Source organism: Heliconius melpomene, chromosome 6, assembly GCF_056956725.1.
Source record: "Heliconius melpomene rosina isolate 202511_hmr_F chromosome 6, ASM5695672v1, whole genome shotgun sequence".
NCBI classification, from domain to species: domain Eukaryota; kingdom Metazoa; phylum Arthropoda; class Insecta; order Lepidoptera; family Nymphalidae; genus Heliconius; species Heliconius melpomene.
Window position 1 is genome coordinate 10,332,289 of NC_140394.1, and position 13,605 is coordinate 10,345,893.

Below are 13,605 nucleotides of genomic sequence, written 5' to 3' on the forward strand. Positions count from 1 at the left end.
TTGTTTGAACGCTAAGATCTCTGGATCTACTGGTCCGATTTTCATTGTTTTTGTTTTGTATGAAAGCTGCATTCTTCAGAAGTGCTATAGGCTATATAACATTACATTACACATATATACTAATATATTTTAAAGTACTTTCTAATTTGACATGCAATTTATTCTGCCATGTTAATAACAACCGTCGCGTCGCTACGCAACCGTTACCGCGACATTTTGATATTGATCCTTATGAAAATAAATATAATAGTCACTATTAACATTTTATCTAGATTGAAAATATAGTTTACTGTGTAACATTCTAATAAATAATTAGCCTTAGCGCGCACTGGTAACTTTTGTCACGGTGACAATAAATTTTTTGTCACTGATATGTCACCATACTTTTCGCGACTGCGCGCACTTGCGATGACAGTGACGAAATTTTTTACATTTGATAAAATGGATCTCGAAGAGATGGTTGGTAAGAAATAGAAAAAAAAGCAAATGTAGAAAATATTGGCTTTCAACTTTTCATTTGTCTTAGAGCAATGGCCTCAACTCAATTTCGTCAATCAGTATTGTCATTGTCTATTTTATCTTCATGAAAACACACGTTTTGCCTTGGTGATGAACTTGACGCCATTCTTGAAATAAAAATTCGGTGCTGCAATGCAACACGCTGCTGTTTCATATTTATGCGGAAGACGACTAGTATGGAAACCGCAAGGGGAAGGTGACATTTAGTTGCTAATGCGCGCACGGGCATACAAATCTATGGACGCGGTGACAGTTGCGTCACCGGCGTGTTGCCGTCCTCCGCGGACAAAAAGTCACCCAATTGTCACGTATCCAAATGCGCGCACCTTCATTAAGTGTAATGTACACGGTGACAGTGACGCAACAGTCACGGTGACAAAAATCACTAGTGCGCGCTATACCTTAAGGAGATATCACTGATTCCAAATGACCTAGCCACCTAGCGGGCGGCACAGTATGACCGACGCGAACGGGCAGATGACGTTGACGGTTTTATAAATTTTCATACATTTTCGAACTTTATTTGTTGTTTATAAATAATTTAAAATACACTTTGATTCTCTTCTTATTTTATTTGATATTGCCCGCTAAAATTATCATACTCAATAGAGAGAAATGTTTAGTTATTTCGTAGAGTCGATATCTATGTACGGAAAACTTTAGGTACTTTTTCTAATATTAAGAATATCTATCCTTTAGTTACTTTTAATCCTTTTGTTGGTTAATTTCAATAACTCAGATAATTTTTTCTAATAATGTGTATCTACTTATTATTCTTTTTGATTATTTAAGCTTATATTTTCTTACTAATTCTATTGAAAATTGAAAATAATTTAATGAATATATTTAATAAATATTCTTATAGTTGAAGCAGGCGTAGCCGCGTCCGGGTCCACTAGTTATCTATATATATAAAATCGAAAGGTCACTCACTCATCACGAAATCTCAGAAACTACCAGTGCTAGGAATCTAAAATTTTGCATAGGAGTTACTTATAGGACGTAGGTGCTCGCTAAGACGGGAATTTGCAATATTCGATTTCTAAGGGGTTGTTTTTGGGGTCGAAAGTTTGTATGAAACTTCTTTACTACAAATGCTAGGAGCCTCAAATTTTGCATAGACGTCACTAGGACGTAGTCATGGAGACAGAAATTAATAATAACATAGTTCACGTGGGTGTAACCGCGAGCGGGCCGCTAGTGATTATATATTTTCCTAAATCAACTTAAAAGCATCACGTCCTAGGACTTAGATCTAAATCTAAGCTAAAATTACTGAAAATAAATTGTTATAATTTGTACTTGAAATTATTTTTATATGAAAATTATTAAAATAATTGTTATTGATATTATTTAAACTTAATTCTTAAGAATAAAAAGTAATACAACGTAGACTACCTATATCAAAGCATAAAGTCCCAATAAAACACATGTATATATCTCTAACAATTTATCCAAAATCAAAAATGCCATGAAATTTTATTTGACAAATATATTTTCCGTTTAAGTTTGTTATTTCCAACAATAACCTAATTCTTTCGCAATAAATTTCCAACAATACAAATACAATATATATATATATAGTTACGAGTATAGTTAGAGTATAGAGTCGACAAATCAACGTCGTGCGTCGTTTACCGTCGGTTGAGTTTTCAATTTGTACTGTTTCACCGTAAGTGCAGTCTGTGCGGGCGCCATGCGGAGTAGAGTTACGTGGATGTGATTTAAAAAATATATTAAAAAAAAAATTTTAACTTAAATTTAAAACAGCTTCACGCTGTATTTCGCACACAGCAGGGTAGAGAACCTAGTGTTAAGATACTCCGTTCCCCATTTTCCACCGAATTCTGGAGGCATTGCGTGTTGAGCGGATATCAACGCCGCCTTTTGCCTCGACACCAGAGCGAAGAAATGAAAATATAAATGTAAATAAATATTTAATTTCTTCGAGTGGGAATCGAGCCCACAACCGTCGCGTTACTGTCACACCCTTATGCCGGTGCGCCGCGATCAAAAATATATTTTAAAAAACTACTAATTTATTTGATGACTTTTTTTATATTTATAAAAGCTGCTTTAGGTCTTTTTTTGTATAGTAAAATACTCAGAGAGAACCTAGTGTCCGCTTTCTGCCGGCATTTAGTTATGGCTTATCTTTCAATGATTAAAAAAAATAGTTCATGTGATATTTACTTTCAAGATCATAGCAGGATTTTATATCTAAAATATTGAAAATAAAAAAAATACCATATCTATTTGCTACGTGATCGGTGTCCGGTGCATCCGCCTTGCCTGTGTACACTAATGATAATTTATATCTTCAACCTTCCTATCGCAGAGACGCTAGGAATGCCGCTTCTAGATTAGAAATGTATCACTTTATAAAAAACTTACATAAATGCATTTTGTTACTTTAAATTTAAAAAAAGCTCTTCGCTCTGGTAAAATGGCCAAGATCGGTGTTGAGATTGAGATTTTCCGGCGAATTCTGGAGGCAATGCGTGTTGAGTGGCGGAACTCGAAGGCATGCTTTGCGTCGACACCAAAGTCAAGTAATAAAAAAATATGTTTAAAATAAATATTTGATTCCCACGAGTGGTGATCGAACCCGCAACGAGTCGCGCTTAAAGTCACATACTAGGGGCATATGCGCCACGACTGGCCTACACTGTGATCTTTTACATTAGCACTCGCCTTCATTGTTCAAACTCAATAAGAATTATTAGAAATAATCTTACTAAACCCAAATAAAAGTAATGTGTTGTCAATGTAATTTATGCTTGCTAATAAAACATACCTTTAGTAATGGAATGTATTATCCCAACAGCAAACGTCATATTTTACTTAAATATTTAAAAGAATATTTGAAAAATTCTCAACTAAAACCAGGAGAACAGTATAAAGATATAATAACTCAACGTCCAATCCAATTTCATCTGGAAAATATAAATTTATATTCAAATACCTACCGTATCTTCTGGTTGTGCAAAGCTTTATCAATAACTTAATACAAGAATGGAAGTTTGATAATGTCGTAAAAGATCGCAGCCATCTTGTGATCGCGTAAACCTCTCAGGAGCTCCTCGATCCGGAACATAAAGAAAAATTCCAGCCCTCTTTATGAAGAGGTAAGTCCTCGACAAATTGTGTGTGAGGGGATCTGTGGAGTAGATGCTGTTTTAAATTTGTTTGTTAATTAGGTTTATTTTATTGTGGAATTAAAAATAGATTTGGGTTTACCTTTATTTCATTTATAGAGAAGATTTAAGTGTAAAACTTAAAAAATCATGGATCTGCCAAGATTCTATTAAATATTATGATGATTTATGTAAAAGTTATTGTTATTATTAATTTTAATTAAACACGATAGGCTGGGAGAGTGTAGTGATAAAATTATTGTTTTTAAATATACTTATAATTAATTAATTATTTTTGAATTTATCATTACCTCATATAGATTTCTGAGTATAAATATTTAAGTAAGTAAGTTTTAACTCATATTATCAAGAAAGCTTTTTAGTAAAGTTTGAATATATACAATTTTATGTATTGTCTAAAAATATGTCTATTGTGGATCCAATTCTCAAAACACTCATTATCTCCAAATTTGGGCTGAACATCAGGAACGAAGTGATCCGGATCCTTCTAAGCTTAAAAAATATAATAAAATGAAGTACAACTCGACTCCACGACCTTCGCTTTCGCCAGGGGTAGAGTAACAGACGAGGAGTGCAGGTAAAAGTCACATAAGTGGATTGCTACTTTACATGCTAATATTTTGCGCAAACGTCCGACATTATTGCAATGGAGCATTATTTATGTGACTTATACTGAATAACGCGTATTTGTTCCTATTTCCGTTTTGAATTTTAGTATTTTGGGAACCTTCGCTCTTGATGTGAAACACTTGTGTATACAGGGTGTTTGTTAAGTTTAAAACAGTTGGTATGGAACACGAATGTGGGAATTAGAAGTGTACAATTTAATAATGTGTTTCTTTTGCAGGTGCAGAGGGGCCCTCGTGTTAAAACCGCCCCATTTTCCGCCACATTCTGGAGGCATTGTGTGTTGAGTAGCGGAACTTAACGCCGCAATTGTTTGTATAATAAAATATTTGTTTAATATTCCTTTAAATTCGACAGAAAAGATTTGATTTTTTTTCAACTTCACGCAACCTTGTGGGATATGAACCTTTTGTCGTTGTATTCAATTATAATATTCCTTGTTTGTTATATAATATTATGTTTTACGATATTTAGGCTAGAACCCCTTGACCCAATATCAAATTATTATATTATATAAAGAAAATCTTCTATTCTATAAATAATAAGAGATTACTGCTAATATTCAAAGCTTCCAAGAGCTTCATACTTTCTGAAGGTGGTCTCAATGAACACAGCATAATGCCAGTACCTAATCCTGACGGATAGCGACCTGAGGATCCCTCATTCAAACACGTGTGATGGATCGAGGGGGTGATTTGTGTGTATGTAATAAAATATGATAGTAATAGTATGTCTTCTATGGTAGGTTTGTGGGGTAATTTATATTGGGTGGATATATTTCTAAGGTCTTGTAGAGTTATAGAAGTCTTGTTTAGTACGTTTTTTGAAGTGTTATGTGAATTAAATTTTAAATATATTGATTTTTTTTTAATTATAATTACATTTTTGCATATTTGTGTGTTTGTAAGTAACATTATTTTGTCTTTATTGCTGTGCTAAAATGTAGGGAAATGGGAAAGTATATTTTAATGAACTACTAACTAAGATACTGCTAAATAAACGTTTAAAGTTTAAAATAATTTGTAATACGCTTAATAATAAGTATGTAAACAGTTTAAAATATTTTTACACACAACTATTATATTTTTCTTGTATATCAGGACAGAGGGAACGTAAGGCTTAGACACTCCTTTCTCTATATTAAAACATTGTGCATGGATCTGCAACTCTTCTCTCACTGAAAAGGGGAAATTAAAATAGTCTAAATACCCATTACCCCAAGTGGGAATTGAACTCACACACTCAAACACTGTATCGATACACCACGATGGCTTCCGTCCGTAATTAGTACTTAATAGCTATTTATGTGTAAAAGCTCCTTTAAATCGACCTTCCATTAGCAACACTTTAGTTTGATTTAACTCCTACCTGTCGACGCTACGATACGACGCGATACTAATGAGATTAGTTAACGTTTGTTACTGCCGTCTTATCTAGGGCTTGATCCAAGTGCACGTAGATACCTACTTATAGATGTGTTTAACGTTATTAAATTAATAATTAAAATTAAATTAGCTTTCCGCTGTATCCCGCACACAGCAGGGTAGGCAGAGGGAATTTCGTGTTAAGACGCTCCATTCCCCACACGGCATAGCGTGTTGAGTGGCGGAACTTAACGCCGCCCTTTGCCTCGACACTAGAGTAAAGAAAAGAAAATATAAATTTAAATAAATATTGCATTTACTCGAGTCGATATTGAACCCACAACCAGTCGCGTTTACAGTCACATTTTTGTACTCTACGACTGGAATCAGTTATTATTTATGAGGAATAATTAAATTAAAATAATAGTTTATCGCCCGTCATTTAGCCAATAGTGTTAGTTTAGTTAGGCTAGGCAGAGAGAAAGACACTCCGTTTCCCACACACCGTTAAATTTTCGCGATATTGATAATTTATTTTATTTTAAAAACAAAATTGCTTAAATTTTAACAATAATAGTACAAGTTTTACATAACAATAAAACTTGTATTATTGTGGAGAGACGATGCACAGCATCTGTGAGAGGGCGCTGTATACTTCCCTTTGATTATCCAATGATTTTCACTTCCGGTTGCTGTCTTCGACCAATCAGCGATCGCCGGAAGTCACGTGGTCTCAGGTGGTAGGGCGCCGGAACGTATAATAGGCGACACTACGCTTCTTACCTCATAGCAGATTCTCACCAGGAGCCTTAAAATGATGCTGTGCATCGTCTCTCCACAATAATACAAGTTTTATTGTTATGTAAAACTTGTACTATTATTTGGGATGTGACGATGCACAGCATCTGTGAGAGACGTGTTTATAACTCCTGGTGACCACGCACGACGCTATGTGATCTAAATCAGAATGATTGTATAAACCGATTCTGATACATTCAGATAAATTGATCTGTAAAACCACAAAAAACATGAGTAACATTGTTTTATTTATAAGCAAATTGTTAATTGCTTAATTTTTTAATTCAATTAATAATCGCTCTGCCGGAAGCTGAGCCAAAATAATCTAACTTCAATTATTAGATTTACTTATAATTTGCATACAAACAAATTTTAAAAGATGATCCGTAACTCGCTGATAAGCATGAGTAGGAAAGGAAGCTCGCATAACCGTCTAAATAATAAAGCTAGACGTGCTCACTTCTTTTGATAATAATTTAATAACCTGTTTATATAAGTATTGATTATTATTCATGAAGCCCTTGCGTAGCCTCACCTCTAAGTTACACAACAAAATTGTTACCTTTTGTAGCCTGTTTCCGGTGGTCTAGCTAGTTTCTTAATGTAGAACCTAGAAAAACATTTTTCTTAGGATGACACCACCATCTCTAGAGCGTAATTTTCGACAGGTCACCTGTTTCACCAAAATATTTCTAAACGAAATATGATGTTAGAAGTACGAGCAGGATCGAAATGACAATGAAAATGTCGTCCGGTCTATTGGAAACCATCTCCGGCTCAGACAGCGGGTCGTAGATAGAACCGGCAACCAACTCCATACTTCCTTTTTTTAACAACTATAATAAATTTATAGTAAGTAGATGCGTTCTAAAGTGGACACCACGCCTTGGCAAGCGTAATTAAAGACCGTCTTCCCGCTAGATGGGGTGACGATGTCCGCAAGGTGGCGGCAACGGCCGGATGCAGAGAGCCGAAGATAGAGCCCAGCGGCGCGCCATTGGAGAGGCCCACGTCCAGCAGTGGACGAGGACAGGCTGATGATGATGATGATGATGAAGTAGTTACCCAAGTTAAAAATTACCTTGTAATTGATGCCATTAGTACAACATATTTATAACACTAGAGTATTTAATAGAATGCTCTATAAAATATTATGTATTTAGCCCAATAATATATTCTTATACTGGTCAAACCTTTGAACGCATTTGTAAAATTTAAGACTTGATTTCATTATCACATACTTTGAGTATTACAACTTCACAAAAGCATCAATGAATGCTTACCCGATCCGCAACCAGACCGACAATTCATGATATGAATGTCCTATCTGCTACTTAGGTACAGTTTTGAAGCAAACTGTACTTGATATACGATGCGTTAGAAAATGCGAGTTTATGAGCTCATTAGTTTTTCACAAAATTTAGGCCGACTAATGATTATATCATTCTTCGAAGTGTAATAAAGTTTTAATCAATTTTATAATATTTCAATTATCGCTTCTTAGCTGTATTTTAGAACTACAATAGTTCACTCTCTGAAATTCGCTTTTAGGAGCAACTTCACAGTGTCAAAATATACGATTTAAATACAGATGTACTCAATTTAAACGTCCGACTTCCCCGGACTTAATGATGTCGTAGACATCCAACATGTTCTCTGCCATATTGGAGTTGTGACTACGTGTATACCTCGCTAGCCAGGTTCAGTTTATGCAAAACTCATGGCAATATGCAGCGGAATATCTACGTTACGCACGTGGATATCACCAAGGTATATATTATGTAACTACCTTTACCCAGCCCTCATGTCCCATGAAGACGATTATTTTCATTAGCTTTCCTCAGCTTTGGAACCAAAGTTACAAAAAATGAATGAAACTTCTTGATAGTCTTTTTTGCAGTATTATTGATTATCATACTTTATGGTATCCAACAACTTAATAATAAAAGGTTGTCGTCTGTAATTCTCGCATTTCATATTTTGTCATATCTGACAACTTCAGTAATAAGTCGCTCAACTGGCGACATTAATTTGGTCTTTATGTGCCTTCTGAATTATTTAGCTGCCTTCTTTTCCTCCTCCTCCTGCTTCTTACTCTTGCTAGATGGAAATTTTACTTCTTTTTCCAAATACTAACATCAGTCGCCGTCGCATTTTCTAGCTGGATTCTTTTCTTCTATATGGATTATAGATTTCTTCCACTACATCAGCTTCAATTACTAGCTGATGGCTACTCGAATGCACCACAGGGATGTACGGTATCTATTATATAATACGTCAGCTATAAAATACTTTTGCCGCGGCACTCGCGGGGATGTGCACTCACTTGCACGAGGGTAATGCCAAATTAGCCCAAAGAAACTTTCGGCGACTTCTTATAATACTTGAACCCGCTATTTTAGTCAGTTTTTTAATTTAGTTTTGACACATTGCTTCTTTTTATCCATTACTCAACCATCCATATCCTATTGGTTTGCTTTATCAGTTGTAGAACGTTCGACTCGCACCATTTTCTATCCTTGCTTTCTCGAACCGCTTGAAAATTCTTATTGGATAAAGCCAGAGACGATATGGAGAATGCTCATTATTAAGTCGAAAAGAGTTTTCAGAGCCCCCAAACCATCTACACCCGTTTCCGATATACCCATAGGCAGCCTCCGTATTTCTTAACACAATGTATACAGGAAGATACGGTTACATTTAAATAAAATTATTAACAATCATGCAACACCCTTGTACTAAGTTCTGGGCTTGTGTTACCCGTCGGCGGGTTCTCACTCCATACTTCCGATATCCGGTATGCACTGATACTTGACAATTGCTAATGTATAATTAAACGTGCTAGAGTTTCATACTCAACGCATGCTTCTCAATTTTTGATGCATGTACGGTTGACGAAGGTCTAACTGCTTCAAATAATCTTGGAAAAGGATTATTGGTGGCATGGAGGTAAATGGCTAGATGCATTCCCGCGATTAAACCGGGAAGGGCCTACGGAGCCCAAACCATCAGCCACTGCCTCCGATACGCTCAGAGGCAGCCTCCTTATAACTGCCCCCCTCCCGTACAATTGAGAGCATTAAAATAGTACCGAGCTTTTTTTAAATTCTAATGTACGGATAAATGCACTTTAAATAGTTGGACATACCTTATGTCAAATAATAGCCCGAGTCCCTCTTAGTCCCTCTCCCTAATAGGCGACTAAGATAAGGTGACTGGCTAGAACTTTTGCCGAAGAGGCCATACAGAAGATCCCGTGATTGCTAAATACTATGGAGCCCATTGCTAAATGTTATGACGTTCACAGCGATGGCAGTAACCATGAATAAGCAGCAAATCCACAATTCTTTTATCCTCACTCCTCCTGGATTGAGAAAATGAACCTCCGATATTCCGTGTTTGAAACACTTTTCCTGCCAGGAGGCTTTGAAATTGTCTTCGAATCCTTGTGTCTAATTCTTCCGAGTATTCGCCTGCAATTGTCAAAAGAAGCCAAAAGAAAGTCCCACGCAGATTTATCCATTGTTATTCGTTAACTCGCTTAGGATACGCTCCCAGCGATTATAACATTTCAACAACGTTAGTAATTATCCTATTACAAATAAATAAAAAAGATTTATCTAAAAATAGACAGACTTATATATGTCGCAGAATAAGGTGGTTGGGACCGGAGCTTGTTCCGATCCCATTTCTGATTGTCATCGATCGGTGTCACGTCAGAGTGACAGGCAACGCCATCTGGTTTTGACAACTGGCAACTATTAAATAATCCGCTTCCCTGATATATATGAGGAGAACAGAATTTTTTATATATTTGATAACTCGCTCAGGATACGCTCCTAACGAATTTATCGTATTTAAACGAAGGTAGTATATTAATGGATCATACAACTAAGTAAACTCGGTGAAAATCGATTTATTTAGTACACTCCGTTTACATCGCATGACATTATGCCGAGAACGTCTCCAAGAGCGTTAAACAATCGATGAGTCCTCTTGCTTTTTGCAATGCCCGTTAGTTGAAATAAAATTGGGCCATAACTGCTGAAAATCTGAGACATATACCTAACCTTATTGTAGGTTATAACACAGCCGTGTTCGGTAAGCTCAGAATCCACTACAGTATTGGTATATATAATACCAAGCAATAGAACAGTATTACATGCATGTAGAAACTTGTTACACAAGAGATTCAAATGACTCACCCGTTGTCCATTTTGTTACCTTTGAATTTCACAAAAGCAAATTCTCTTGATGAGGATGAACATCTTTGCTGGAGGCCTTTCCAGGAATAGGCCCGATATAGAAATCCGGTTCACGATGTGAAGAAATTCCACCTCCAACACTACACTTACCACAGCACTTTCACTTTTAAACGATGTTACTCTAATGGGAAATAACGACGCTATGAGGTAAGAAGCGTAGTGTCGCCTATTATACGTTCCGGCGCCCTACCACCTGAGACCACGTGACTTCCGGCGATCGCTGATTGGTCGAAGACAGCAACCGGAAGTGAAAATCATTGGATAATCAAAGGGAAGTATACAGCGCCCTCTCACAGATGCTGTGCATCGTCACATCCCAAATAATATGTTATTTATACATATAAAATTGTCATAAAATTCTTATATCTACTAAGGTGCATTCAAGTTAAGAGGGACACTAAAGCCCGCTTAAGAAGCACCTGGATAAGGGCGGACGAGCTAGGATTTAACTAATCTCGTTACAACTGAGCTGTCTTTATCTTGTGGCTTAATTATCTAAAGGAAGCCTCTTAGTTTGTTTTGTAGGGTGTTTTAGATGTGAAACTCAAAAATCATTTAATTATAACGATTTAGTTCAAATTAGCGTGTATATTTGATAAAAGAAAATTAATTTTGTGTTGATTGCCCACACTCAATTCGAAATTGAACCCGCACCCGGAAGAAGAAACCTAGTGTTAAGATACGTTTTTCCACATTTTCCACCAAATTCGAGGCACTACGTGTTGAGTGGCAGCATTAAATGCCGGAATTGGGTTTTAGCCTAGGTGCCAGAGCGAAGAAAAGAAAATATTAATAAATTATAATTCATTCTCTCGAGTAGATCGAACCACCAGCCGTCAGGATACAGTCACAGCCTTGTGCCCCTGGGCCACGAAGGCCTCATGTCTCATTTTATTCTTATTCGTATTATATTAACGTGTTCATTCACAAAAGAATTTCCACCTGTCCACACTGAAAATAGTTTAAACGCTTTCCCCATTGTTGGTAAGAAAAATGCTCTTTTATCGAAGAGCGTCCATTGTACGCAGGTATGTGGGATTACCAAGTCTAGACGTGCTATATGGCTGGGCTGGTAACCTCGTTAGACCTTATGGTTGAACCTCTTCATTGAATTTACTAAGTTGTGACAGGAAATAATGAAAAATAATGAAAGATAGAGCCTTATCTATAAATAAAGGTCGTGCATGCGACTGTAAACACGAAGGTTGCGAGTTCGATTACGTTCAATTCGTTAGGGAAGGGAACCTAGGAACCTAACAGTTGATGTGTCCAAAACAAGGAATGTCAATCGATTTCTTAGTCATTTGCAAACCGGTTTCATAATGAAAATTATGTAGAATTTTCATTATATCTATATGAATTTTATATTTAAGTTATCAAATATTTGGTCTCCCTAAATATATGACGAGAGATTGTATTGTCCGAACAAAAATACAACAAATCTAGAAACGTAATATCGCTGTGACATACATACGCGCCTCGTTGATTTGTACAGTGCGTTTTCATAGATTATCAATGCAATTATTGTTAAAAATTAAATTAAATCAGCTTCACGCTGTATCCCGCGCACAGCAAGGTTAGGAACTTAGTGTTAAGACACTACGTTCCCATGAGCATATCTAAATATATTTCCTGGGGGGGCCTGGACTTTACCTTTGCACAGAAATGCTGTTTTATATATACATACATACCTACATACATACAATAAATTGTTAGTAAGCCCTCAACCTACGCGCGCGTTTCTCATTTATTATTGTTAATTTCTAGAAGGCACAACAGTTAATACAATTATTTAGCATTTGATTCCAATTATTGGAATCCATGGTTTGTTATGTAGTTTCTCTTTATTAATTAAAATTATATAGGTTTTGAGATCCTTAAAAATACAGTTTTATCGCTCTATATTACATATTTTGTACTATATAACATAATATTCACATACGAGTATGTATGTAAGATTGAAATATTTCCTATCATCATCATAATCATCATCATCAGCCTGTCCTCGTCCACTGCTGGACATAGGCCTGTCCAATGGCACGCCACTGGGCACGACCTTCAGCTCTTCGCATCCAGCCATTGCCCGCCACTTTGCGAATATCTTCACCCCATCTAGCTGGAGGACGTCCTACATTACGCTTGCCGAGGCGTGGTTTCCCCTCTAGAACGCGCTTACCCCAACGGTCATCGGTTCTGCGGCAATAGTGACCAGCCCATTGCCACTTCAACCTGCTAATCCTAATCTTAATATTTTCTAGACATAAAAATAGACCTAAAACATAATTTTTTATTGAAAATGCAGCGTTAGTTAATCTTTGACCGCTAGTAAATCACCGGGCGACGCTGTCGTGTCGCGCACACGCACTGAGTTACAGCACTGGCCTCGGCTTTGTTCTACCTGCCTAAATTCACTTCGCTACCATTTTTTTTAAATTACCCTATTTTTTATTATGTTAGAAATTAGATTTGAGACTAGTGGTTGTGAGTTTGGGGAATTCTCCATTCTCCATTCTCCCTTCCTCCATCCTCTATTTGGGGGAATGATTATTATAATATACGTAAATTATTTTCATTTGAATATACGGAAAAGTATGGCGTTGAGTTCCATCATTCAACACGCGATGTTCAAAATTGGGCAGAAAATGGGAAATGGAGTGATTTAACACTAGGCTGGCTTCTTTAATGAGAAAAATGAAATTTACACTATTTTTAACTGTATTAGAATCTAGAATGGAGGCAGTCTCGGCGCTGTGGGGTCGTTTCTGACGTTAATACGGTATTTGTGGATTCGGTTGCTACAGGAGAGTAATGGTTCCCCGCTCTGGTAGACAACGTGCAAACAGAGAGCGGCGTTGAATTCCACCACTTTACATT